Below are 24,988 nucleotides of genomic sequence, written 5' to 3' on the forward strand. Positions count from 1 at the left end.
TGTAGCTATTAGAATAAAAAGCAAGATTGAAAACCCTCTCCTTTAACACATACACACCATTCACAGGCAGCAGTGGACACTCTCAAAGAGTTTAGGATTAAAAAGGATGGAGTCAGTGTCAGAATTCTAGCTCCACTCCTTTCCAGTTCTGTAACTCCCTGAGTGAGATTTGATTATTGAACCCTAAGTTCCCTCATGTTTCAAAGGGAGAGGATACAATTAACTTCATCTCAGAGAACTTCTGTGAGCACCAATGAAGTAACATATCTAAAAGTGCTTTACAAATTGTAAGGGAAAAAAATCAACTAATGGTTATGGTTATTACTGTTTTTTCCATTTAAATTAACTTTGGTTATCTCAAAAGTCTTGAGAAGGGATATCAATATTGGAAAAGTTCTTAATTATGAATATTAGATCTAAATGGAAATGTGTTTTACTTTTGAGAATAAAGAATATTGAGAATTTAGATAATTATTTCGTGTCTCCAATGGAGATCTAAATTATACATGTTCTATGGTTTCCAAGAAAAAAAGAAGAAAATTTCAAGATCCAAGATAACAGATGAAGAAAGGATTAATTGCAATTCACAACTCACTAAAAAAAAAAAAAAAAAAAAAAAAAAAAAAAAAAAAAACTTTATTGGGCATTTAATGACCACATTGAAGTTATAAATTTTTCCCTCTATTTAAAATATTTTTTTGCATGGAAAGCATGTCTTTCATGTAGTCAATTATCTCCCATGGCATGAGCCTATTCCCCAACACACACACATGAGATTAATAGAGACTATACTATTTGTTTGAAGGTAGTAGGTACACTAGAATATTCTATCATTCCAACACACCTTTAATGTCCTGGTGTTTAAAGTGCTCGTTATGATTATGAACCAGCAATAGTGTACGAATGTTCCAGCATAGAGCACAGATTCAATTATGCAGACTGTTAAATGCACCGCGAAATCTCTTTATTTTTATTTTCTTCACAAACGCTAGGAGGAAAAAGCTATAGGCATCATTTCTTGTCTCAGTCTGAGCACCCCTGTGGAGAAGATCCAAGCCTGAAGTTTCCTTTGAAGTGAAGGGAATCTCCACGCTCAGATCTACTCTAAGGGTACAGAGAGGAGAACAAGAAACTGGCCGTATGAAAACAGATATTAGCATTTAAATGAGGCCAGACTTACAAGAAAATTCATGCATCAAAAAATACTAAGATTTGCAAATGAAGACACAGCTTTGCAATGATCTGAGGTCAAACCACTTTTGGTTTTTCTTAGGTATAATACAAAGCAACCATAGAAAATGTTGGAAGAACTTAAAGATGAGGTCAGAAATAGGAGACCTATATCATAGTGGATGATTACAGATACCAAATATTCCTTCTGTGGATGGACATGACAATCTGGCAACATTTGTGCATGATATTTGTGCCGAATTCTGGTTCTCATTATGTACTAAATACTGATGGACTGGGAAACTCACAAAAACAAAAATTACCATCACAAAAAACAACATTGCCATTAAAAAATCAAGCATAAATCTTGCTGACATGGATAAATTTAGCACAGGAAATAGAATCTTTGAACGCAGAATGTATCTGCCTTCTATAAAACCAAAATAGAAACCCAAAATCAGAGTTCTTTCAGCAGTATCTATCAACTGTCAATCAAGAGCTAGTCCTCAAATAACACTCCTGTTCAAGTTTCTGTGCTACGCTGAGTTTAAGTTCCTGAGTTTGATGCTTACCTATAAAAACTAGGAGGGTCTTCAGACAATTTGTGGAAAATGTTCTTTATTTTTTAGTTCCATTTTCCATGAACTTTTTGACATACCTGATGTATAAGATAATGTATGTTAAACACCAAAAATTCTATGAGAGAATAGTGTCACAGAAAGCCAAGAAAAGGCTTGGAAAGGCTGCGTAGACAGTTCTGAAAGGGTGGAGAGCACTTAGCTTGACAGGAAAGAGTGTTGTGATCCTCTACCTTGATGGGCATGGTCAAAGTAGTGATGTGGAAATATGCAAGAACAATGAGTTTGGGATGTGGGAAGCAGGACATTTGGGCTAGAGCACATGGTTTTGTTAATTCCTGGTGAGAGACAAAGTGCTAAGAGAAAGTTGAGTTTACAAGACAGAGGGTTCTACATGCTGGCTGCATCTCTCATGGCAAGTGCCTTAGTCATTATTATAACAATACACCTGATATAGGTTATTTTTTTTTATTATTGTTATTTGACAGAGTTAGACTAGAGAGAGAGACAGAGAGAAAGGTCTTCCTTCCGTTGGTTCACCTCCCAAATGGCCGCTACGGCTGGAGCTACAGCGATCCGAAGCCAGGAGCCAGGTGCTTCCTCCTGGTTTCCCATGCAGGTGCAGGGGCCCACGCACAGAGCTGGACGAGAAGAGGAGCAACAGCAGAGAGCTGGACTAGAAGAGGAGCAACCGGGACTAGAACCCGACACCCATATGGAATGCCGGTGCCATAGGTGGAGGATTAATCAAGTGGTGCCGGCCTCACAGGTTAATTTTATAAAGAAAAGAGATTTACTTTGGCCCACAGTTCTTGAGATTCACAGCCAAAGATAGGATGTGTCCCACTGATTCAGCCTCTGGTGATGGCATTGTTGCTGTCAGAGTCCTGAGGTACACAGGGCATCATGGTGGCTTCACCTATGGACTCAGTCCAAGGTAGTCACTTTTTTTTATTTGAAACACAGAGTTACAGAGAGAGGTAGAGCCAGAAAGAGAGAGTGAGAAAGAGAGAGTCTTCCATCCACTGGTTCATTCCCCAAATGGCCACAACAGTCAGAGCTGAGCTGATACGAAGCCAGGAGCCAGGAGCTTCTTCTGCATCTCCCACATGGGTGTAGGGGCCCAAGGACCTGGGCCATCCTCTACTGCTTTCCCAGACCATAGCAGAGAGCTGGACTGGAAGTGGAGAAGCTGGGACTTGAACCAGCGCCCATATGGGATGAGAGCGATGCAGGCCAGGGCCTTAACCCACTGCACCACAGTGCCAGCCCATCTCGCCACTTTTTAAATGCCAACTTGGTACCATTAACTTAAGAGTTTGGAGTTTACACTCCTAAATGGGTTTGGGGGCCAAATCATATTTAAGCCACAGCAGCAGCTCAGACTCATACAATCACATATTGCAGTGGACCATGGTGACAAATAGATCCAAGTCACTAGGTACCCTTTGATTTCCTCTTTGAGTACCCAGGACATAGTGTTGTCCAGCCTATGCTTGGATAAATGTGCATAACTGATGGGCACATCATTCTGAAAGCAAATTGCTTATCTTTCTTGGGACTCTCATCTTTTCTCCTTGCAGACTTCATGAATTCATGCAGTATGAAGTCCCAAATGATGTTTGAATGAATGACTGAATGACATCTTCCTGCTGCTTCTTACTGCTAGGAGATTTCAGAAAAAGCAGATGAAATAGCCAGGGAAGGCACCATAGAACAGGAAGACATCAATAGGACTTTGAAGAGTGAGAAATGTTTAGGTGCAGAGGGAAACTGGAGAGATTGTAGGCAAGGGAGTTTTAGGAGAAAAAACTCAAAGGCAAAAAGAACACGCATTAAGGGGGGAAAAAAACTACAAAGACTAGTCTATGTAGCACAAAGCGTTTTTGAAAAGTAGTGGATTTGACCACCCATGAAAAGGCTATCAAGAGTTTGTTGACAGACAATAAGCTGCATAGTAAGTTCTTGAGTAAAAGTAGAATTTAGGATGTGAGGAAAACATGCTGAATGCAGCAGTTTAGGAAAACCAGACTGATGCTTGTGGACAGGAGAGACTGAGTTGGAGAAAAACTGAAGGTAGAGAAACACAGCTAAGAGCCTTTTTACTTAGAAAAGTAATGGAGATGGGATTAGTGTAACTACTTTGGAAACCAATTGGTATTACCTGGGAAATTTGTGCAGGCACATATACCCCAGCATTTCTTTCCCTTGGGATACTCCCTAAAGAAACTCTTCACACATGTACCAGAAAACATGTATATGAGTGTTTGCTGCAGAACTGTTTGTGTCAGTAACAACTTGGAAACCACCCAAATAATCATGCAGAACAAGTATATTGCAGCATATTCATCCAAAGCAGTGAAAATAAGTGAATGACAGTTATGTCAACATGTAAGAACCACCAGAACACAATGCTGACTGAAAAAAATTGACAAAAGCATTTTATGTATTGTTAATTATACATACATGTGTACATATATATATTTTCTTGTGAATAGTTTTGATAGTACAACCATTTCTTTCCCATGGATTTTAAAAACATTTAAGAGGATTTCAGAAAGTTCATTGAAAATGTAATTAAAAGACAAGTTGATGTAGGGGCAAAATAATGTTGAAATCCATGCATAGTTTTTTTCATAACACACATGTTCTATGAGATTTTTGATAGCCTTGTAAAACAATGACATTTTGCTTGGAAATACATAAAAATGAACAAAACATACAAGGAATAGAAAAAGAATGGTAATCAAGGTTAGGGTGCTGTTTGAGGAAAGGGGGTGTGTGTAATTAAAGAGTAACATAAACATCTATTTCTCCAGGTGGCATGTTTATATGAGTACTTTATTATTTAACTGTATAGGTACATTTTATATACCTCTTGGTGGCTTTCACAAGTTAAAATGTGTTATGAAATAACAAGTATTTGATCAGGATGATTATAGTGGTTGTGAAGGAACAGTTGACATCCGCTATGTGACATGCATTTGGGTAAGACTAGGATAAGAGTCACTTTTGTATTAGTAACACCAGCGTGGAGGATAAACTACCTAAATCAATCAGTGATGTTCTAGAAAAACTACTGGAATTTGGAATGCAAGAGTAACAATTCTGTAAGTATTTTGTGTAGGCTTTTTGACAGGGCGCATGGCAGATAGGCAAGAAGACAGGTGAGCACGCGTGTTTGCCTGCACCCAGAAGTGGAATGCTTAAGGCTTTTCAAACGTGAGTTTAAACATGCTGACCTCCCAACTCACTCCTCTGTCCCACTTACTCCATTCTATACTGATTGTTAACTAGCTATAGAACTTCTCTTTCAAATATATTTGTGGAAAATAAAGACCTAAGGATATCTCTCCCTCTCACTTTCCCTCCCTGTTTACTTTCCTTTCTCATCCAATGATGACTGAGCACAAACTACACATTAATTCTGTAGGAGAGGCTGAAAGCCAAAGAGGCACGATTCAGCTCTCACACTAGATTTAGTGGGCATACTACTTCTCAGTCATTGCTGCCACAATTTCTACAGACCCAGGACCTTAGACCCACACAGCTCTGTTTTTTGTTTGTTTTTAGTGTGTAGCTCAATAGATCTAAATTCCAAAATTTCACAGAGGGCCAAATTCAAAATGGTGGTGGGGTTGTGTTCCTCTCTGAAGGTTCTAGGGGAGCTTCTGTATCCTGGCTCAGGCTGGTTGTTGGAAGATTCTAGATTCTTGGGGTTTCAGCACTGGGGACCCTGTTTACTTCCCAGATCTTGACCTGTGGTCATTCTCAGCTCTAGACCTACCTTTCTGCATTCTTTTGCTTTCAACCCAGCAAGGGCAGTCCAATCCTTCTCACGTCATATCTCTGCTGCCCCTTTTTCCATCACTTGAATCTTTTTGGCCAACTCTTTTGCTTTCCTCTTCTGCTCTGAAGAACCCACATGGTTAGACTGGAACCAGCTGCAGAACCCAGGGTAATCTTCCCATCTCAAGGTCATTAACCTTTGTCACATCTGCAATGCTCTGTTGCAAATATGATAGCATATTTACAGGGTCCAAGGATTAGGGTGGGAATATCCTGGGAGGCAATTATTCTACCTATTGTATGTTTTGTAGAAATTATAAAGTGGAAGGGACCAGAGTTGTGGCGTAGCGGGTAAAGCCACCACCTGTGACACTGGCATACCATATAGATACTGGATGGAGTCCCTGCTGTTCCATTTCCAATACAGCTCTCTGCTAATGGCCTGGGAAAAGCAGGGGAAGATGGCCCAAGTGCTTGGACCCTTGGTACCCACATGGGAGACCCAGAAGAAACTCCTGGCTTCAGCCTGGCTCCAGACCAGGCATTGCAGCCATCTGGGCAGTGAACCAGCAGATGGAAGACCTCTGTCTCTCCATCTTTCTGTGTGTAACGCTGACTTTCAGATAAATAAATAAATATTTTAAAAAATTATAAAATGGAAAATGAAAGCCACACACATTAATGTGCAGCCATTATGGATCAGTGACTGATGAAGCGGCCAGGCAAGCAAGGGTGACGTTTACCGATTGATTCAGGTTATTTCTCCAATTTCTTTTTCCAATGAGGAAAAAGATACAGTAAGTGAGAGGCACAGCACAGGAAACACTCAACAACCTATGTGGTAAACATCTGACCCATATGAGTTAGAACTCCTATCACCAAAATGCACCCAAGAATCCCATCCAGGGGTGTTCTCTTTAGTAATCAAACAGGTATCTTATCCATCTTCCACCAAGTTGGACTGATGGAAGGTCTGCCTTTTTATTTTTTTTAACCTTCCAAGCAGATCAGGTATCTATTACACAAATCAGTCCTGGGATTCCTCCCTTCCTGTCCCTCTGCACTGCCTACATATCACCATCATGTTCCTGCTGTCACCACTGTTGAGATGTCGATGGCTCTCCCAGCTCTCTCCAGGCACCAACCAACACCCTTCTCTTCCTTCTTGAGAGCTCAGCAATGGCTAGGAGATAGGGATGAGAAAGTAGAAGCACTGCAGGCAGGGAAGCTCTGTTCACAGAGCCCTTTGCCCTACCCTTAAGCAGCAGGTTCCCTGCTGACCCGCTGTCTTGCTCTGCTGCTGGGACCACGCCGGCTGTCACTGGCCAGAGTACACTTTGCCCAGTCCCCCCCACACCAGGCTTCCAGTGTATCCGGCGTCTTGTCCCGAGGACATTCTGGAGAGGAAACTCTCACTGTTGCATCTCCTACCCACCCACTCACCCTCCCTCCCACCCAGCACAACCCACTCAGGGCAACAGCCGAGCTGTTCAAACTTCAAGAAAATGCTGATATTTAAAAGTAGTTGTTTCTTACAACCATCAGTTTTTCAGAAACACAGGGCTCTGTTCACAAAGCACTCCCTTGCATTAACTTGTGCATATTTTTCTCAGGTAATAATTTCATATGGAAGGAAACTTACAGTCCTCTAGGCTAACCCCTCCCTCCATAATGGAAAAATGAAAGCCAGAGGGGAGAGTAATGCACACCTCACACCTCGTTAGTAATAAATGCGCAGCAGTGAGAATTAAGTATTCTGTGTGCTACTTGGAAAAGCTTGTGTGTGTGTGTGTGTGTGTGTGTGTGATTAGAAACAAAAAAATTTCAACACTCACATGTGTTTTTCTTTTGCTGCTAAATATGACTGGAAAAATCTGTCATTCTTTACACATCTGGGGATTTTTCTTGTTGAAACCAAATCTCCAATGCCATCCTATTAAGATCCTAAAATAGAGACACAAATCTACAGCTGCAAGTGAAAAAAGAATACAAATATGATAAGAAAGAAAACTATTTGTATAGCAAATGTCCTTCATTTTCAGTTTTCAAGTCATTCAAAAGAAACACAATAATATGACAAAGGGGACAGATTATGCCTTTTGAAAATAGCATTGATCATTTTTTCCCAAAATAAATGTGTTTTATACTTATTTTGGAAAATCCAGAAAAGTATATGCATTTTTAAAACTTGACAAAATTAAGACCATGTACTCAAATATAAGATAAAAAAAGATATCAGTCATTCCAGTATGATGTACATCTCCTGATAACTTTTTACATATTTTTCCCCTGAAAAATATATGGGGTCCCCCCACCCCTTTTACTAAGAAATTAACTTCACCCACCTGCAGGAACTGAATCAATTTCTTTTAAAAAAAAAATTACTTGTTTGAAAGGTAGAGCAACAGAGAGAGTGCGGAGAGAGACGGAGAGATCTTCCAAGTGCTGGTTCACTCTCCAAACGGTTGTAATAGCCAGGTCTGTGCCAGGCTGAAGCCAGGAGCTGGGAACTTTGTTCTGGTCTCCCATATCAATGACCAGGACCCCAGCATTTGGGCCATCTTCAGTTACCTTCTAAGACCCAAGAGCAAGCAGGAAGTTGGCCCAGAAATAGAACAGCCAGGACTTGAACTGGCACTCTGCTACAGGATGCTGGAGCTGCAAGCGGTGGTTTAACCCTGTGGGCCATAACACTGGCTCTAGAACAAATTTCTTATGGAAAAAGAAATTAAAGTCTGAGAAGCAGTGTCAGAGACATCGATTTCCAGAAACTTCTAATGACTGGTGGCTAGCGTAGCCTCCATCCCCACCCTACCAATTTATCAGACTGTGAGTAATCTCTTCAAATCAGGCTGTAAAGAAAAGTAGCGATCTCTTAGCCTTGACCTTGTAATTTCTACTGTCTTTTCATATACTCTTGGTTTGAATCTCTACTGTTGGCCTACCCAACTTTATGAAAACAATGGCCCTCCCCTATCCACATTCTCATGGCGTCAGTTACTCATGGTCAACTGCAGTCTGAAAAAATCAAATGGAGAATTCCAGAAAAACACAGCTCATAAGCTTTAAATAACTCTTCATAATTGCTCTATTTTATTATTGTTGCTGTTAATCTATCATTGTATTTTATTTATAAGTTACTTTATTATGAATATGTATGTGTATCGGAAAAAAAAGAGTCTTTATATATACGATTCACTACCATCCATGGCTTTAGCCATCTGCTTTGGGGCTTAGAACTTATTCCCTGTAGATATAGGGGGATTACTGAAACTCATTTTCTATTAACAGATTTTCTCTAGGTATCTCCTGATTCCACCCTGTTCCATCTTATCCTAAGTTTCTATTGTCCATGTTATGATATTGTATACAAACTATCATACATTCTCTTTGGGGTTAGATGATGGTCATTTCACAAACACATTGAACGTATTCACCACTGACATGAAGTTGCCAACAACATCTCAACAGTCTTTTTCAGAATCAAATATTTAGTTCTTCATTAGTGTTGAGTCTACCTAAGATTGATGACCCTGGTTGTCCTTGTAATTACTTTGCTTCTAAACCTTGGACTTTATAGTAAGAATTAATTATAGCCTGTATCTGTTTTTTAACTGCTAAATTGGATAATGACTTAATAGCTCCAGGGGATTACTTGTGGGAATTTAAGACTTGTAAGATTCAATTTCCCCCAAGCCTACTTTTCTGCAGTGATCTATGACTTAGCCCAATCACAAACCCACCAAAAGGAAGGTGGGTCATGGATTTTCATTGTCAACCAAACTTGCTACTACACAGCAAGAAACCTAACTTAGGTGAAGACAAGAACATAACTTGGCCTGGAAAACCTCCCTTGTCAAACCAAATCAATAACTTTCTTGATTAAACAAAAGAAAGGAAAAAAATCTGATCAATTCATACTAAATAATGTATAACAAAGAATAGTTTTCATTTTTACTTATTATTTCAATTTACCAATGGTTACCTAGACTACACATAAAAACCACGTGGAGGATTAAATACTGGTCCTCGGGCCCCGCCTCCAGAGAGTCTTGTTTATTTGGGCTGAGGCATGAGGATTTTTAAAGCTCCCTAGGTGTAGACAAGATTGAGAATCACTCTGTCTGGCTAGCAGGACTGAAAAATATTTTTTCTGCTCTCAATAACAGCATTGTGTGAAATTAGAGGGACCCATTCCTGGGGAATGTGGGATGTATGAATCATAATTAGGCCCTGTAAGTGTCAACCACGGGATGGCCAGGGAACACCTGTGGAGCCAAGAATTAAACATGAATGATGCCCTTTGTGCAGTAAAGGTAATACATTCTACTCTCGGGAAGCTATTAAAATATTTCCCTTAAGAATTTCTCACAAGTCTATTTTCAAGTGTCGCAGAAGAAAGTAACATAGGGTGCTTGAGAAGGCTCTTTGCACTTCACTCGGCAGAGTTTTCTGCAAAATATTTTGTTATTTTATTTATGTGTGCATCACACAGTGAAAGAGGGGAGAATGGGAATTTGCCAGAGAAAAGAAGGAAAGAGGGAGATTTCACATGTGTGTTACATCAAGGAAGATTGAGTTGGCCTAACTACTCTCATTGCACTTTTTAAATCTTGGAGTTTGTTTGATGCATACTTTTTGCCACAGTCTAGCTTCCTTTAAATGATAACTTGTGTCCTGAGAATACCATTTCCAGCCTGGTTCCTCTACACATTCCTTGAGCTGATCAGAGTGCTGGTCTGCTTGTTTTCAAAAGAAACTTCATGTTCATGTTCTCGCTATGGGGTTCGTAGAGTACAACGAGAAAATAGGCCTACAGTGTTTCTGCCAGTTAATGAGGAAAATTTCTTCTCCTATATATATCATGATAGGTAATTGAATTAGTGCTCTAGGAGGAAAGGGTTTGCTGTTTCATACTCCTATAGTTTTTTCTTAACACCATGAAATTAAAGACATGCCAGCATGGAGCTGCGTATTCCTGATTACTTTCAAATAAGCAATGCAGTATATTATTTCTTTTATGTGCTTTTATAGCACATGCTGTGCAAGATAATTGACTGCATGACAGATGTCTGTATTTCAGAGGGGAATTTATTTGTGAAAGAACAAACACGTATTACTTTAACATGGGGCTATTCATTATGTGGCCCACAAGGTGCTTTTTGACGACGTGTAAATTGAAATTAATATTTTCTCTTCACTTGGAATGTGCGTAAGAACAGTTGCCGATTTGATATAACCCAACTGAAGCTTACTCTGCTATTGGAACGCAGTCTTCTGTTCTCAGTCAAGGTTGGCTGCTCTTAGGTGATGTTCAAAGCACTGGAGAATGAGGAAGGACACACTTTTCCCAGAAGTCTATAGGCCTACCCCTTGTCCAGCGCATTATCCACTGGACTGACCTTTACAATGGAAGGGCGATCAGCAAGCTCTCAAAATAAGAGAGACAGAACAGATTCCTCATGCACGCTCCTGCATTTCTCTCCTTTCTGCTTGAAATGTCATTCTTGTCCAAGACAAACACTAGCTAGGAATAACACCTGAAGTCCCTACCACTTCTGTGTGAAGGGAACCGGCTTGGAGAACTAGTCATACCAGGTGGACACGGCTGCTGTGAAGGGAAATTGAAAAAAAGGGAGAGAAAAGGGTTCAACATTGCGAAAGCCTGCATGACACCAGTGCTGCTGCCTGGGAATAAACCCTCCCATTCTTTTCAGATACAAGATTTTTTTCCTGGGTGGGGGGCAAAGATCGGACTAATGGGCCTGGTGTTGTGGTGCAGCAGGCTAAGCTACCACTTGCGATGCCTGCACCCCATATCGAAATGCAGATTCCTGAGTCCTGGATACTCCACTTCCCTTCCAGCTCCCTGTTAAAGCATCTGTAAAGGCAGCAGGGGGATGGCCCAAGTCCTTGAGCCCTGCCACCCATGCAGGAGACCAGCATGGAGTTCTGAGCTTCTTGCTTCCACCTGGCCCAGCTCTGGTCGTCGCAGCCATTTGAGAAGTGAAGCACTGCATAGAAGATCTCTCTCTTTCTCTCTCTCTCTCTTTCTCTCTCTGTCACACTGCCTTTGAAATAAATAAATCTTAAAAACAACTGGACTCTTTATCCTCATAAGTTGACACTTACAAGGCACTTCAAAGTCACATGCTGTGACTATAAAATTCAAGCAGTTAACTGGCACAGAGATGATCACATTCAGCAAGGATGTCAGTTTTTAATAAGGTTTTCTTTCAGGGACAATGTGGCTTCTTGTAACCAGAAGCTTTCTGTCCAGGCAGGCCTCTGCTAGCCCCTTGAGTCTCTGTGGCCTAGCCTTCTGAGCAGAAGGAACTAAAGGAAGCAAAAGAGATTTTATAGTGAAGTTGGAGATGGCCTTTTTGAAAGTAAAACCTGGATAATAAGGACTGGTTAGGTACAAATACTTGCAGAGTGCAGAGGTCACCTCAGGTGGGCTGGACAGCGAGAATGGAGCCTTCTCCCCTCCAGGAGAGGCAGAGGCTGGCCCCACCCGGTGAGCGCATGTGTCAGTGCCCTGCCGTGCCCAGTGTGAAATGCCTGCGGCTGCCGTGTCGGACGCTGCAGGCACAGTGCCCGGCAGCTCCGTGAGGCGCGTGACTGGGTCCGCCAGCCTGGCTGAAACTGCGGCTCTGCCAACCAGGACCTTGAGGGTGTAAGAGAAGGTTACCCTCAGGCTCTGGGGAGCAGTGTTCTTCCTGCCACATTCCCACGTTTAAAGGTAAAATGCACGCAACCCCTGTTTACCTCACCCCACCCCTCTAGCCCTTGCTCCAGGCTGGGGTCTCCACCCAAAGCCAGTGTGCAGAACTGGTGGACCCGGCACCCGGGATGGCACTTGCGGAAAAGGTGCAACAATTTCTTTCCCCACCACCTCCTCCTGCTGGTGCCTGGGTTCGGGCCACCGACCGCAGGTCTACCCACAGCTTTGCTGCCAGGCCAGGACACTCCCTGTCCCAGCCCTCCCTCTCCTGCTCCACGGGCACATCCCTTTCTGGGAAGCCTTCTTAACCCTTTTCCTGATCACTCCTCGAGCAGGAAAATTATCTTGAAACAAAAATGCCCCGAATTGAACTTTAAAGGAGGCGCAACATAGAAGACCAGAGCCTAGGATTCCGTACCTCTCCACATTTTCTTCTCCTCTACCTACAAATGACTCAAGTACTGGATTCTCTTAAGATCCCAGAGGATCCCAGAGGGGGAAGGGGAAAGCAACACAGGGCTCTGTGTCCCACCCAGTTCCGTATCTTCTTGCATCATCGTCCCAGCGACCTGCAGTTTCCAGGAGCAACTTCCCACCACTGGCGAAACCCTGGGGTCCTCAGCTGGCGTGGGATTTAGGCTGGGAAGTCCAGTCGCCTCCCCTCTGCTCCCAGCATTTGTTAGCTGTTCAGATTTTCCTGTGCTTGTGCTGCAACCACCAGCGGTTTCCCTCTGCGGGGGCAGATCGGGGCCGCTTGGGACGAGAGAGCCTAGGAGGGGAGGCGGCCTGTGCTGGGGATGGAAGTACGAACGGGAGCACACGCGGCCTGCAACGCGCAGAGGGGGCAGACGGTAACGAACACCGGCCCTCGGTTAACCGCGGGCCAGTCTGTGCGACGGGTCAGCGGCTGACGCACTCAGTCTCTAGGGGACAAGGCCTTCCGCCTGGACCTCTCGGCTCCCTGTTTTTGCCAGTTCTGGGGAGAGGCAGGGAGGCTCGGCGGGCCCCGGGTCCCGGCCGGCAGTGCAGGGGCGAGGGGTGGGCGTGTGCGCATTGGGCGCTCTGCGCGGTTAAGGGGATTTCGCAGAAGGAAAGTGCAGGTGGAGGGGGACAGCCGACAAAGGGGGCGCCCCGGACCTGCGGTGCGGGCAGCAAAGCTGTGCGCAGACACGAGCGAGGTGGCCTGGACCAGGGACGTGGCCGCTTTCTCACGGGTTCCACCCTGGAGCCCTCTCCGTCAGCTCCGTGCACTCTGCGGCCGGGGGGGGGGGGGGGTCATCGCAGAGGTCCTGCTTTCTCTCGGGGACCCTGAGCTGGGAGAAGGGAGCCCCGGACACTATCCTCTGTCCATGTCTGGGCAGCTAGCGTGGCCACCTCGCGGGGCTGCTTTGAGGGTCACGAGACTCCGGGCGGGTCAGAGAGACTTGGAGGCCCAGCCTTCACTCCCCTCCCTGGGGCTCCTGGGCCAGAGTCCAGCTCTTGGTCACCTCCTGCCCGCACGAGGAGCGCAAACGCCCAGCACACTAGGGCCCCGCCGAAAAGCCCCGGGAAGCTACGCGCCGGGGGACGGGGGCGGAGCGGAGGCGGCGCGCGCGGGGGGCGGGCCCGGGAGCCGCCCCCGGAGTTAAGGGCGAGCGGCGGACCGGGCTGGGCCCACGCGCGGCGGGAGGAGGGAGTCCCCGCCGCCGCCGCCGCCACAGCCGCCGCCGCCACAGCCGCCGCCGCCGCGTGCTCAGCCTGTCCCCGCCCAGGGCGCCGGAGCCTCCAACTAACTCCGCCCGCCGCCCCGCCGCCCTCGGGCTCCGGCTTCCGTTCGGGACAGAGCCCGCGGCCGCGCAGGTTGGTGTTGCCGCCGCCGCCGCCGCCGCCGCCGCGGGGCGGGCCGGGCGAGGATGAGGAGGGTGGGGTGGGGCGGGCGGGGGTCAGGGAAGTTGGGTGGCCGCTGGGCCGGGACAGGGATCCTGCTGCCTCAGCTCCCGCCGCTTCCTGGCGCCTGAGGCGGTTGTTGATCTGCTCCGGGGCAGCCGGGGTCGCGGGACTAGGGACTGAGCCATCCTCCTCGCTTCCCCGGGCCCCTTCCTCACCACCATTACCACCAGCACCGTGTGCCCGACTGGTGGGCGAGGGTCGCCCTTCTTACGCTCCCTGACTCACCTTCGCGCCTCTCCTGGCGCCCTCGCCCTGGCTCTGTGTGTGTGTGTGTGTGTGTGTGTGTGTGTAGGAGGAGGGGGTGGTGTCCATTGGCTGCCTCGCCTGCCCGGCCCCCAACTTGGAGAAGTCCCGGTGACGGCTGGAGTGGTCGGGGGAAGCGGGTCCGCCGGACAGGTGGAGAGGGGCTGGCGCGCGGCGGAGACCCGGGTGTCCAGCTCGCGGGTGGCATCCCCTCCTCCGTGTCTCTGCTGCTGCCCTGCCCAGCTTCCAGCCCCGGACAGCGGAGGGAAGGTCGCCGCCCTCCGGGATGCCGGGGAGAAAGTCCGGGGCCCGGCGCCTTCCTGTCCGGGCGGCTTTGGGTCCCCGAGCCGTGGGAACCCCAGTGTTGGCGTCTGTTGACCGCTCGCGCTCGGCGGTGTGGGGATCCGCGGGGCCGACTCCTATAGGCTGTGCGAGACGACGGGTCCTGCGTTGAGACCGTCTGATCTCCGGCCCTGCGGCCGGCCTAGGTGTGCTGGTCTCTTCAGGTGATGCGGCTCTGACGGGCTGACAGGCACGGGCTTACGGAGCTGCTCCTTGGTGTACAGAGTTGGCATTGTCGCTTCCCCGCCGAGACTTGCGGACAAACCGTGGCCCTCACCTCCTATTTCCGCTGCGATCCTAGAAACCTAAAGGGCTGGAAGGTCTTACCGCTCTCAGTCTTTGCAAATCAGAACGTAGAGTCTCGGTTTGTCCATCTCTTACTATCTCCTTCCATCCTACATGCCAGAGTAAATTGGCTGCAGACTTTAAGAATTCAGGAGGGAAACCCTTTTGGTAGAACAAGCTCAGACTTAAGCTCCAAGAAACTACCTGTGATGCTGTGTGGGTGCATCGCAGGCACAGGAAGCATTCTTGATGCAGTTCTGGTCACTTGAAGAACAAAGCAATAGCCTGGGAAGATGAGCTGTAGACGCAATGTCCCAGGGCTAGGTACTGGGAAATAATGATTTGTGGACTTCAAAAACGTTTTGCATCCAGATGAATTTCATTTCCATTTTTCATGAACGTCTGGAAGTCCCCACAGGTGTGTGGCAGGTAGAATGATATCAAGAGTGCATTATCTCTGGCCCTTCCAGATCACTACTTGGTGAGTCTTCTTAATAGATTGGAACAAATACCAGGATTGTGAAGACACTGTTTTCTGAGATACAAGTGTCAGCTGTTTCTACATCATCAAACAGAGGCACATTTGGAAATAAAGTGAATTCCATAGTTTTAGAATGAAAGATTAGAAAAATATCCTATACATACATGATGTGGTGATCAGGTATTAAAATCTGTAGAAATTTCAATTCTAAAGTTATTCTGCAAGTAAATTTGTTTATGCATTTTAAATATTTCTTTCAAAGGCAGTTACAGAGAGGAGGAGGAGGAAGAGGAGAGAGAAAAAGAGAGACAGAAAGAGAGAGAGAGTAAGAAAGAGGTTGATCTTCCACTTGCTCATTGACTTCCCAGATAGCTCCATCAGCCGGGGCTGGGCCAGACCACTTTGGGTCTCCCATGAGGGTTGTAGGGGGGACCTAAACACTTGGGACATCTTCCACTGCTTTAGCATGGAGCTGGATGGGAAGAGAGCAGCTGGTACTGTGACTAGCACCCATATGGTATGCCTGTGTCATAGACAGTGGCTTAACCCGCTGTGCCACAGCGCAGGCTCCAAGTCAATTTATGTAACTTTTCTTTCTCAATTCCTAGAGATAGGCAATTATAATGGGTAGAAAAATATACAGAGATTAAATGTAGTATTTTTTAAAAGGTTGGAACTTGAGCACTTAAAAGCCTGGTGGGCCCTAAATTGACTCTGGAGATTTGACTTGAAAGTTAAAAGACTCTTAGAGTTTTCTTTGTAAAGCCACTTCTTGGGGAAGGCGTTTGGTGCAGCAGTTAAAGTATTGCTTGAAGGGTCTACATCCTTTTAGAGTCCTGATTCCAGCTTCTTGCTAATGCACGGTTCTCGGAGGTGGCAGCTGATGGCTCAAGTACTTGAGTTTCTGTCACCCAGCTGGGAGAGTAGGATTGATTTCTGAGCTCCTGCATCTGCCTGGCACTGCCCAGGAGATGCAGGATCTCTGTTTCTGAATCTTTTTCTCTCTCTGTGCCTTCCAAATAAATAAATCTTTAAAGAAAAAAAAATCCACCTTGGAAAAGATTGGACAGGGTGCAGTTACTGTAACTTTGTGACACTGCTGATTCTGCCCCTACCCTAGGACGTATCCATCTGCTGGCTGTGTGGAGAATTTCTTAGGCTCTCTGTAGTAGGCCTGGGCTTTGAGAGCTCTGATTCAGCTCACAGTGAGCAGCAGCCTGAGGTTTGCAACATTAACTTTACCCTTGGCCTTGTTGTGGCTCAGCACCTTTGTTTGCTTTCCTGTTTATGACTTGAGATTAAAGCACCTTTCAGTGCCCTGGAAATTGTGGTTTGCTATAATAGCCATGAGTATAGAGCCAGAAAGCTTACATGTTTAAAAACTTTTTAAAAGAAAGATTCATTTTACTTACTTGAAAGAGTTACAGAGATGGAGAAAGGGAGCATATATCTTCCATTTCATTCACAGGTTCACTCCCCAAGCGGCCACAATGGCCAGGGCTGGGCCACACCAAAGTTAGGAGCAAGGGACTCCATCTGGGTCTCCCACGTGGGTGCAGGGACCTCAGCACTTGGCCATCTTCCGTCGTTTTTCCAGGTGCATCAGCAGGGAGCTGGATGGGAAGTGGAGCAGCAGGAAGTATAACTGTTGCCCCTAGGGATGCTGGCATTGCAGACGGTAGCTTAACCCACTGCACCATGATCTGTCCCCAAGAACTTCTTTCTCCCCTTAAATTCTTTCAGTGGGAAGAACCAATTTCTAAAATTTCCTTGCAGATAGCTCAGGAAGTGGGCAGTGTTGGTGGTGTCCTGTGTTGTCAGATCTCCTGGGAGGAACTTCAGTCATCTCGTACCTCCCACTGTTTCTTGTGCTGTGGAGGACAGAGCTGCTCCTCTGTACTCAAGTGGTTCCTTTAGATTCTCCAAGGGAGGAGGCAGTGGAAGAAGGAATGACAGTTCAGAGGCCCTATTTATTTATTTATTCATTTATTTAAAGAGAGAGCGAGAGAGAGAGAGAGAGAGAAAGGAAGGTCTCCATTTGCTGGTTCACTCCCCAAGTGTTTGCAAAGGTGTGGGCTGAGCCAGACTGAAGCCAGGAGCCAGGAGCTTCATTCAGGTCTCCAACATGGGTGGGGCTCAAGCACTTGGGTCATCAGCAAGGAGCTGGATCAAAAGTGGAACGCATTTTAAAAATAAACAAATATAGGGGCTGGCACTGTGGCGCAGTAGGTTAATCCTCGGCCTGCAGTGCCGGCATCCCATATTGGCGCCAGTTCTAGACCTGGTTGCTCCTCTTCTGATCCAGCTCTCTGCTATGGCCTGGGAAAGCAGTAGAATACGGCCCAAGTCCTTGGGCCCCTACACCCACCTGGGAGACCCAGAAGAAATCTCCCAGCTCTGGCTGTTGTGGCCATCTGGGGAGTGAACCAGTAGATGGAAGACCTCTGTCTCTCCCTCTCACTGTCTACCTCTCAAATAAATAAATAAATAAAATCTTGTTTAAAAAGTATATAAAAACATAAATACACATATGCCAAGTATTTTCAAGTAGTGATTATTTTTAGCAAACTTGTATCATTTATTTATTCAACAAGTGTTTATAGAGCGCCTACAATGTTTGGCTTTTTCCTGAGTACAAGCATATAGAGGTGTACAAGACTCATGGTTACTCTCTTGTGACCTAAAAGTCTAAGGGATGAAAATTTGGAAACAGGGCCTTATAATACCATGTGATTCATGTCCTGATAGGGATGCAGAGTGCCCCAGAAGATGGGTGAGCTGTCAGGGTGCCGAGTGGATGAGTGTCCCCCAGCACATCGTCCTACTCAGTTTACTGGCAAGTAGAGAAACCTTCCCAGAGGACAGGAAACCACCAAGACCTGAAGCAGGAGTGGCAGTTAGCAGCAGAAATAGTGAGAGGGTTGAGTGTTCCAGACCAAGGGAGCAGAATCTGATGTGTTACAATGGAAGTTGGGTGGATAATATAAAGGAATAAACAAACAAGAGCAGGGAGTGAGGTGTGGGGACCTGAAGGGAGAGTGAATGCTCCAGTCAAATGCCAGCTTGGGCTGCAGATCAAGTGTTCCCAGATACACACTTTTTAAAAGGAGCTGACAATTCATATTTTATGACTATGAAATCTCCCCAAATGTGAAGTGGCCCCAGTGCTTTTTAAACCATTGTTTTGTACTAATACAGTAATACTCCAGACAGATCCATAATTGGAAGTCAACTTTATGACCTCTGTTTTTAAGGAAGTGAAAGATGTTTAATGCATTTCTTTAGAAATGAACCTTCGAAGGAGAAGCAAGGGAAGTGCCCGCAGACAGAGACAAAACCACACACCATTCAGGGCCTTGGGGAGCTTGCTAGGGAGGTTTGGCTTAATCCAAAGTGCAGTGGGTGACATCGAAATTGAAACACTAGTGATACGATTTGTTTTGCAAGGTACCTTCTGACTACCCTATGCAGATTGCCTAAGAGGAGGCAGTAATGGAAGCAGGATAACCATGTGGGAAGCTGGCAAGGATCCTAACAAGAACTATGTATAGCTGGAAGCAGGTTCTCAAGCAAGATGGAGAGTGATGGTGGATTTGAGAGATATGTGTGATACCTGCCCTGTTGGGAGACAGTTCTCCATTAGTCATTCAGGTTTTTGTACAACTTGTGAGCAAAGGTGCTTACAGATTTTATTCCAGACTGTCTTCTCAAGGACTTTTGCATATTAGATAGCTTTGAAAATAAAAGCAGTGTTTCTCCGTGGAGCAAAGGATGGGTGGGCTTAGTTACTGTCCTCTATGTGAGTATGTCCTTGTTGGGTATACAGATGTCATCTGTCTGGCACAGCTCTGCTGATACTGGCACAGTCATGTGGTAGGCCTGCTGTTGCTTTTTATTTTTTGTAATTTTTTAAATTTAATTTATTTGAAAGGGAGAGAGAGAAAAAAGAAAGATCTCCCATCTGCTGATTCATTCTTCAAATGCCTGTAGCAGCCAGGGCTGGACCAGGCTGAAGCCAGGAGCTGGAAACTCAATCCAGTTCCAGCATAGGTGGATTACCTGCTTCCTCCCAGGGTGCACGTTGGCAGGAGGCTGGCATGGAGAGCAGAGCTGGGAAACAAACCCAAGCACTCTCATATGTGTGCGGGTGTTCTCAGTGGCATCCTAACCACTCCACTAAATGCCTGTTCCCCTGCTACTGCTATTTCTGTGAGTGATGTAGTCTTTCATTTCTGACCATGGAATCTCATGTCTTCTCTCAGCATCCACGAAACTGTGAGGTGCTAATTTGTTCTCTTGCAAGTGAGGCAAAATCTCAGATCCCTTATAGCTCCTGACAGCCACCTGCCACATTGTCTGTTTAATTAAAATGAAATAAAATTAGAAATTGTTAATTCCTTAGTTGTCATAGCCATATTTCAAGTATTTAAATCAGGTCACATGTGGCTACTGACTATGCATTAAGCAGGTATGGAATATTTCTGTCATTGTAGAAAATCCTGTTGGTCCTTGCTGGTTTAAAGCTTTTGAGTTTTTTGGTTTTGTCTCTGTTTTCTGGGGTGTGTGTGTGTGTGTGTGTGTGTGTCTTACTCACATCAAGGCGAGTAAGAGGCAAGAGAACTTATTGGTTTGGACAGCATAAATGATGCTTATTTCTATGTAAGATTCATAGGAGTCCCTTTATACAGAAGAAATACTTCTGCTTCGATAATCTATACAGCACTGAATTCAGTCCTGCTGGGGCAGAAAATGTAGAAATTATCTCCATGTGAGTTTGGAGACAGCAGACAGGGCTATGTGGCAACACAAGTTCTACATATATATGGCTTTACTCAAAATCCTGTGTGACTGTGAGGTTAGGATCTGTGCCCAGACAGGCTTGAGCCCCATCTATGAGCCACACTTTGCACGAAAGGACAAGAGCTGCACATTAGCAGCAGGGATCTGGAACAGCCAGTTTAGCGGCACCAAGGCACTGCCTTCTTCAGTCCAGCTCCGGGGACCTGGGTTTACAGAAAAGAGATAAGAAACAAGATTCCCGAATGGATTCTATTCAGGGAGTTTAAGATGACAGCCTGAAGAAAGGAGGGGACTGGACTGAGAAAAAAAAAAGGTAATAGTTTAAAGCACAACTTTAAATGACACAGCAGATTCACTCAGAAGGAAATGCCTGGCAGCAATAAAAGCAGTAGCCTCGCTTCCATGTCTGATAAGGAAGCTCATTTTAAGGAGCTCATGGACCACAAGAACTTGGCAGTGAACCCAACAAGGATGATAGACCCAACCCATAGCAGTGGTAGCCATGAGAGGTAGTTTCTTCTCCCTCCCTCCCTCCCTCCCTCCCTCCCTCCCTCCCTCCCATCTTTCTTTCTTTCCTTTCTCTCTCCCTCTCTCCCTCCCTCTCTCTCTCTTTCTTTGTTCCTTCCTTCCTTCCTTCCTTCCTTCCTTCCTTCCTTCCTTCCTTCCTTCCCTCCTTCCTTTCTTCCTTTCTTCCAAGATAGTTATTTATTTGAAAGGCAGAGTATACATTTGGGTTCACTTCCCAAATGATCATAACAGCCAGGTCTGGGCCAGGCTGAAGCCAGGATCCAGGAACTCCATCCGGGTTTCCTACATGGATGGCAAGGACCCAAGTACTTGGGTCATCTTTTTTCCCTTTCCAGGTATGTTAGCAGGATGCTGATTCAGAAGCAGCATAGCCAGGACTCAAATTGTCACCTCCGTATGGGATGCCATTGTCTGACGCAGTGGCTTCACCTGCTGGGCTGCCACACCAGCTCTGAAAGACAGTTTACCTGCATTGAGTATGAGCAGTTGACCTTGGGTTATGTATAACATACACCAAACAAAGGACAGTGGTAGAAATAAATAGCAGTGAAGGCTGAGGCACTTGCACGAGAAGCAAGCTATCACCTGCTCTTTCCATGGCTAAAAATATCCTATCATGAATTTCAGATATTGAGAATTTCATTTCCCTGTTCCAAAAGAAATTTGCTTTAAAATATGAGACGTCTTCAGAAAGTTTCTGGGAAGTATGTATTATAGAAAAAGTATGCATGGAGTTCAAGATTTTTTTGCACCAAAATAAGCTTATCTTTTAGTTCCATTTCCCATGAAGTTTTGAAGTACCTTTATAGCATTTCTTTGTAATGCAATAAAATTTTACTTACATGAAGATTAACTGAAACTTAAAAATCTGTGTTTTACATTTTTAAAAATTCAGTTGATTTTTTTTTAAGATTTATTTTATTTATTTGAAAGATAGAGTTACATAGAGAGATAGAGCCAGAGAGAGAGAGAGAGGTCTTGGATTCACTCATTCACTACCCAAAGGGCCACAACAGCCAGAGTTGAGCCGATCCAAAGCCAGGAGCCAGCCTCCTCCAGGTCTCCCACGTGGGTGCAGGGGCTCAAGGACTTGGGCCATCATTTTCTGCTTTCCCAGGCCATAGCATAGAGCTGGATCAGAAGTGGAGCAGCCGGGACTTGAACTAGTGCTCATATGGGATGCTGGCGCTGAAGGCTGGGCTTTTAACCCACTGTGCCATAGTGTGAGCCCCCAGTTCATCCTTTCTAAGCACTTACATACATAACCCCAAACCTACTAAGGATGTTACCTCTTTTGGAGGGAATTTAGATAGAGATAAGTTAAATTTGAAGTAGCGTGATAATTTGCATGTAACTAGAGGCTTCAGGTAGCATTCACAGAAAACTTTTGGGATGGGCTTTTAGTGTAGCAGCTAAGTGGCTGCTTGGGACACTTATATTCCATATTTGAGTGCCGGGTTAGAGTCCTGGCTCCTCTGCTTCTGGTCCTGCTTCCTGCTGATGTACACACGGGGAGTCAGTAGGTGATGGCTCAGGTATTTAGGTTCCTGCCTCCCACGTGGGAAACTTTGATTGAATTCCTGGCTCCTGGCTTAGCCTGGCCTGGGTGCACTATTGAGCACATTAGGGAAGTGAACCTGTACATAGATGATCTCTCTTGCTCCCTCTCATTGGCCTTTCAAATAAAAAAAATTGAAAATAAATAACTAAAAATAAAATGAACCTTTTGTGTAGGCTTTGCATAGACTTCTTGTTTACATTACTAATTGCAGCAACAAACCCTTATTTTCAGAGATGCTCCTTGAATCTCTAAATTCTGGGGAGGCTGCGGCCATGTGCTGTTAGGATGTGTACAAATGTAGAGTCTTCTGTGTAAAACAGGCATTTATTAATCAGGGAAATTTTATTTAGTTTAGTTTTTAAAGGCTACTTTGTTAAATGTCCTTCCTTATTTTAATTGTGAATTTTAAAATCTTATTTCCATAGGGACAGAAAAAACTTGATTACACCTCCTGCACCCTCCTTCCACTGCCTCCCAAAATCTACGGGAGTCAGTTGTTTTGTGACTTTCATTTTTCCTTTCTGTTTCGGTTGCCAGTTTTACCCGTGTTTCAGGCTCGAATTTTCCTGTGCCTTCATTCTCTGCATATAAACAGCATGAAATTGGAAGTCACCATTGCTGTATGTTTTGCAGATCACAAATTCCCCCGGCTCCGTGCTGCCCTTTCTCAGGCAGGGTGTGGTAAGTCATCTTGAGAAAAGTCACTGCAGTGCTGTGGAGATTGTTGCTGTGCCCTCCTCAAAATCAAAACCGGGAGACTTGCTGTTTACCGCATGAGTCACTGATGGGCTCAGATGAAAGCAAATGATATTAGATTGTTTTCACGCTCATCAGTGTTGCATCTTACTTTAAAAGAAACCGGGAACAAGGAAATAAAAACTGATCAGCTCCCCCGCACCGTGAATTTAGAAGGCTGTGGATTTCTGAGGATAATGGCATAGCAATGGGGGTTAAAAAATCAGGCCTCGTCCTTTAACCCCTGATCCCCCGTGGAGCTCAGAGTGTTCCAGTGCGTGCATTTGCACAAGCTGCACATGAGTGACTTTAATCAGGAGCCACGTGGACTCGTTCTGTTTCGTGCTGTTTCCTCCACGGCCCTTGCCTCGCTTCGTGATGACTGTGTGCCTAATCGACCACAATGAAATGTCTTTAAAACATTTTCCAGGGAACTAAGGACATTTTGGAGAAATTTTATAATGGAAAATGCCCAGGAGAGGAAAGTTTGGATGGTTTCTGTGCAGAGATAAATGTTTTCCAGCAGGCTGATGAGTCAGGGGCTTGCTAATAGGATATGTAAATGCAACCTTTCACCCACTTATTGTCACTACCTAAGTCATGACTACCTGGCTTCAGCAGGTTGTTTCAGCTGGCGCTTGTCTTGCTCCTTAATGAGACTCACTTTCTTGGTCCCATTAATTTCCAGTCAGTATTCAGGGTCGTTTCCAAGATGGCATCATCCTGGACTGCTCCTCTCTCCTTCTGTTTTCTCCTAACAGCTCCTAGTATAGATTTTCACCAATCTCTTTGCCTTCAGTGTCTGTGGGAAGTTTTGTTTTTTTTTTTTAATCTGTGTATTTGACATTGACTTCTAGCTTTTTGGCTTTCAACAGAGTGTCTTCTTCCACTTATTCTACAATTATTTATTCAGTGCTGGTGGTGTACAGAGCACTTGACCCTGGAGATCTGATAATGAGCAAAAAAAATTCATGGTCTTTGCCATCATGGACTGAAGGGTCTGGGAGGAAGATGATCATTAATTAAAAAAACACACATTCACTGCCCAACAACTAGTAATTATACAGTTACTAACAGAGGTAAATGCCTTGAATAGAGCCATATCATCCTGCGGGCTTGTGTCACAGGAACCTGAGGAGGTGACCCTGGGTAGATTTTTGAGGTATGAGTTGGAGAATTTGAGAGAGGGCGGGGAGATGAGGCTTCCAGAAAGCAGAGGGAACTTACCGTGTGTGCAGCGGTCCTGTTACGGAGGGAAACAGACTGAAATGAAGGAACTGAGAAGAATCATAAGGAGAGTGGAGTTGGATGTGATGAGAACCTGGTCCATGTGGGGTTTTGCTGGGCACGTAAGGAATCTGGCCTTCATCCCTAGAGCAGTGGAGTGCTTGACCACCCTCCAAGCCAGCTTCCTGCTAATGTGCACCCGGGGAGGCAGCAGCGATGGCTCAGGCTGCTGGGTTCCTGCCCCCGACATGGGAGACCCGCACTGAGTTCTAGTTTCCTGGCTTCAGCCCGGCCTGTCCTAGCATTTGGACATTTGCAGAGTGAACTAGCAGGTGGAGAATCTGTCCATCTGTCTCCCTGAATTTCAAATGAATGAAAATTTAATAAATAAATGAAAGATGAATAGACAGTGTCTTAGGGGATACACCAAATTGAACTGGGGAATAATATAGTGTTTTCTTTTATTCAGTCAGCAAATATTTATTGAGTTCCTGCTTTATGGCAAGTTCTGTTTCAGACTCAGGAAATAAAAATACAAACAAGACCTAAAACACCCCTATCGATATATAGGCTCCATGAGTACATATGTAATAAGT

At 45.1% G+C, this 24,988-nt stretch overlaps 1 protein-coding gene and 1 long non-coding RNA gene across 6 annotated transcripts in view; one reads left to right on the forward strand and one right to left on the reverse strand.

Moving 5' to 3' along the window:
* Nucleotides 1–650: 650 nt before the first annotated feature.
* LOC103349560 (uncharacterized) lies at nt 651–20,554 on the reverse strand. The gene is made up of 3 exons (XR_007922660.2): nt 14,416–20,554; nt 7,373–7,506; nt 651–6,720 (listed from the first exon to the last, which is right to left on the reverse strand). It is a non-coding gene; the product is annotated as an uncharacterized lncRNA (long non-coding RNA).
* The window catches only part of PAM (peptidylglycine alpha-amidating monooxygenase), a 338,531-nt gene continuing 327,503 nt past the window's right edge, over nt 13,961–24,988 (forward strand). For 4 of the 5 annotated variants that reach the window (XM_051853946.2, XM_051853949.2, XM_051853950.2 and 1 more), the window contains exon 1: nt 13,962–14,100. The gene's annotated coding sequence lies outside the window, so the exon portion shown is untranslated. Of the gene's footprint in view, nt 14,101–24,988 lie in introns of all 5 variants that reach the window. The other variant, XM_051853947.2, reaches the window with a different exon arrangement.

This window comes from Oryctolagus cuniculus, chromosome 14 (assembly GCF_964237555.1).
Source record: "Oryctolagus cuniculus chromosome 14, mOryCun1.1, whole genome shotgun sequence".
Lineage (NCBI taxonomy): Eukaryota > Metazoa > Chordata > Mammalia > Lagomorpha > Leporidae > Oryctolagus > Oryctolagus cuniculus.